This window comes from Strongylocentrotus purpuratus, unplaced genomic scaffold (genome assembly GCF_000002235.5).
Source record: "Strongylocentrotus purpuratus isolate Spur 01 unplaced genomic scaffold, Spur_5.0 spur5_scaffold_5, whole genome shotgun sequence".
Lineage (NCBI taxonomy): Eukaryota > Metazoa > Echinodermata > Echinoidea > Camarodonta > Strongylocentrotidae > Strongylocentrotus > Strongylocentrotus purpuratus.
The window spans coordinates 8,010,032-8,014,200 of record NW_022145611.1 but is presented as its reverse complement, the minus strand read 5'-3'; positions in this window follow the sequence as shown (position 1 = coordinate 8,014,200).

Below are 4,169 nucleotides of genomic sequence, written 5' to 3'. Positions count from 1 at the left end.
CAAATGTCAGTTTTTGTTATATAAGCTACTGAAATCCTTGCTTCTGATTGGTTGATCGGCAGATTTGTCACTGATTTTTGTAATTTGTCATTGAAAAAAGGCTTTGTGAAACACCCCCCTGGATGTTGGTGGTGTAGAAGTATTCCAGGAGCCCTGTTTTATAAAACTTGCTATCAATAACAAATTACAATAACTGTTATGAGCTACTGAAACCGTGGCATTTGATTGGCTGAGAGCTAATTTGTCAAAGAAATTTAGCATTTGTTATTGATGTTAAGTTTTGTGAAACAGGGCCGTGGTGTCGGCCATGTTGAATGGGTTGTTCTGATTGAATTGTTGGTTTAATGGTGATTTTATTTATTTTTTTTACTTCAAATGCTTAAAAACAGGAATGACAGTTTTCAGGTGACTGCATAATTTCAGATTGGATCCCTCTTTGTGTTTCAGACTTCATATTGTTCAAAACATATTGGGCTACAACATGTTTAGAGCTCTTTTTTAGGTAATAGATTAAACCATTAAGTATTCAAGTATTTAAAAGTACACTGTCTGCTTAGAGATTAACAGTCATTCATAATAATAATAATAATACTACCCTCCTCATAGAAAATATAAGTAAGATTGGTAAGCAGCAAAAAAAGTGACCTAGGTCTTGAAATCCTATCCAAAGGACTATATAATACAGCTCACTTGAGGGCTGAGCCTACATCTAAGACCCCGTTCTCACTCACTTCGTTGGAGCACTCTGGAGCGCTCTAATTAAGACCCGCTCCTCAGGAGCGGTTCTTAGGTGAGTGAGAACGCTCAAAGTGGTCCAAGAAGCGGACTTCTGGACCGCTCCAGAAGTCTTGAGGAGCGGGTCTTATTAAGAGCGCTCCAGAGCGCTCTAACGTGCAATGTGAACGGAAAGCGTACTTTGAACGGAAGTGACGTTCCGCGCGATGAGCGATCGGGCAGGCACTACACATATACATGTATACGGGACGCGTCGCGAACGGGACGTCAGGTGACATAGGGTTTGGATTCCGCGCGCGAAAAAATTGACCCGCCTACCTGAGCTGCCATAGCAACAAGACCACTTTGACTCGTGGAGCGGTTTGAGCCATAAAAACTGCTCGGAGTGTGAACGCTCGCAAACCGTTCCTCAAGACCCGTTCCTCTGGAGCGGTCTGGAGCGGTCTAACTAAGACCACTTTCAAAGTGAGTGAGAACGCGGTCTATGGCACTGCCATTAGTTTGGCTGTTCTGTACTTCTTTATCTCAAACATGAATTTCATTCTGGTTAGTGAAGTGCTATTTTTATTGTTGACTTATAAGCAAGTCGCAAGCTGTAGCTTCATGTTGTGTTCTCGGGCATGTTGTGAGTTTGTAAATGCTACATGCATGTATAATTTGATATGCCGTCCAAGAAGAATCCATTACAGTCACTCACTCGAGTGTAAATTTGAACATAATGCATTTAAAAGGGGGAGCCGTTTGCAACGTGTCTGTCAAAAAGGGTCTATTACAGTCATCCAAGTCTATAATATGTGAACATAGTGCATAACATACTGCATTTAAAATGGTGAGATATTGCAAAGTGAAGCAGAGATGAGAGGGATAGAGAGAGAGAGATTGTGTATGCGTAGGCTGCAGATTATTTCTTATATGTCCATTTTTTGTATTTTTTATGAGTTTGTGTGAGATACACAATGTAACATTTGTGCTTTTCCTAATACTCACTACATCTTTCTTCTGCTATTTTACTTTTAAACCAATTTAGAAAATTGCCTACCTATAATTATGGAATGGCTTTTAAACTAATTGAATTGCCCTTGAAAATGATATACACGTAGATTACACTGGCAGCAAAAGAGAGAGAGAGAGAGAGAGAGAGAGAGAGAGATGTCAATGATGGTAAAGTGAGAGTGGGAATGTGTGAGGGAGAGGACATGTGAGGCAGAGGGAGAGAAAAAGGGAAAGAGAAAATAGAAAATAAGGTAAGAAAGGAGGATATATGCTAGAGAAAATAATACAAAGACTCAAAGCAAGACAACAATTGAAGAGTGAGAAGAGAGAGGAGAGAAAAAGAGTAAGTGAGAGAGGGAGAGAGAGAGAGAGAGAGAGAGATAGGCAGAAGACAAATGAAAGCATTCCACGATCTTCTTAGTGGCTATCCTATCCCAGCGAAACCACTAGCCTAGATGTAGAGTGTAACAAAGATCTAACTTCATCACAAAGAGCCAATTAGATTAGACACATAATATCCCCGGGCTGTCACAGAACGAACTCGAATAGAGGTTAACAAGTAGATTCGGTGGTCATCAAAATTAAAAAACAAGATTCTCCGGTGTCCAATCGTGATTCGACGTCGTCACGACTGACTGGAATCGTTCTCCTGTCTCCAACTGTACATATTGTCGTCCGAGAGCGAGAAGGATGTTTACTAAAATCTTGGAGAAATGAGTTAAAGATGATGTTGTTGAGTGCTGTTCATGCAGTCACCTTGTGAATGGATATGACTAGAAATGTCTGGGATAGAATTGTCCAGATGTTATGCTGATGAATGGTTCATTATGAAGTACAAATACTATGTAGGAATTATTAGATGAAAGTACAGTAAGCTTTTAGAATCATCAAATCAAAATTAATAAATATTGCAGAAAATCACAAACAATGAAAAAGCTCTGGACACAGATATGGGTATATGGGACTCCACAAACATGTGGCATCAAAAACCAGTCCAAAGTTTTACACTTATTGCTAGTTTTAGAGGAGTATGAGAGCATTTAAAGTGCAAACCCCTTTAATAATGTAACATTGCAACTATCAGGATCTTCCATTTGGGAAAATTCAAATATTTCTGTATTTTTCATGTTTTATCGATATTCAGCCTCCTCTATTGCTCCCTTTTGGCTCTCAGCGAATTGATGATTTTTGCCTATGATAACTGGAGTCTGCTGCATGCGCTACCAATGATCTTTCCTACATCTGCCATGTGTATTCCGGTTTTCCCAGGCACTTGTTTTGTCTGGAGTTGGTGGTTTTTGTGAAAATGAGAAATTTGGGAGTTTTTGTTGTCACGGGAGGGCTGTCATGCATTTGGGGAGCAGCATGGGATCGGCCATTAACCATCTGGAGCCCAGCGTGCGCATTTACCGGCCAAATTGGCGATGGTGACGCCCCATATCTTTCACCTGCTCGGTTGTTCTTGTGATTAGGCCGGTGCTCGTGAGAGAAAGGGAAAAATATCACTTATTTCTCATTTTCTCATGGAATCATGTGCTAAAGTCTTTGTATATGGGCATTTCCATGTTAAGTGGGTACTTCTGTGATGTAAATATGGTCAAAATTGTTTTCACCCCTAGAGCAATCAAATTTCTCCCTTTGCTTGTCCAATATCTATATTCTATATATTTATGAGGGAAAAGATAAGTGTGATTTCATGTTAACTTTGCAGAGGTCGTAAAGTAGGACATGTATTGGGGGGAACGTATGTAACATTGGACAGAAATTTGTAACTTAAATTACCTCTGATTTATTATTTGCTCAATATATAAATGCAATGTTCATTCATGTGAGTTAAGTATCAATAAAACATCAATTTAACAATCATCTCAGAATTTGCTTCTTTTTAAAAAAAATTTTATAGCTTTTTTTGTGAATCAGAAAAACAAATATTTAAGGAATGTTTGCAATGTATCATGTATTATTGAATGAATAAATCTTTCACACATGTTTTAATGGTGCGTACTCTATTAATTTGGTGTCACTGTGTACTGGATGTTGATGCTATGTTCATATATTCCAGGATAAAATAAAATCTAGAAGTTATAATTGTTGATGCATGTTGGAACCAATTAATAAGAATAGGGAACGTATGTAACGGTTGGACAGAACAGGCATCTAAACGTTTGTTTGAATTCTGTTTTGGGACACATATTTCATAATCAATATATTCATAAGCGTTGCATAGGTTAAAATGTTTCATTGTATTGATCATTTTAAATTGTGGAGAATAAGTGAAATGTGAATGGTCTTTAATTATTAAGTATAATGAAATCAATGAATTTGCCAACTGATATACGGTTTGTAAATCTGTAAAATAGATTAATTGATAGTTTTGAAATCTTATCTCACCTCTCATTAATCTTTTGACCAACTGCAAAAGCAAGCAACAAACTTCAGTG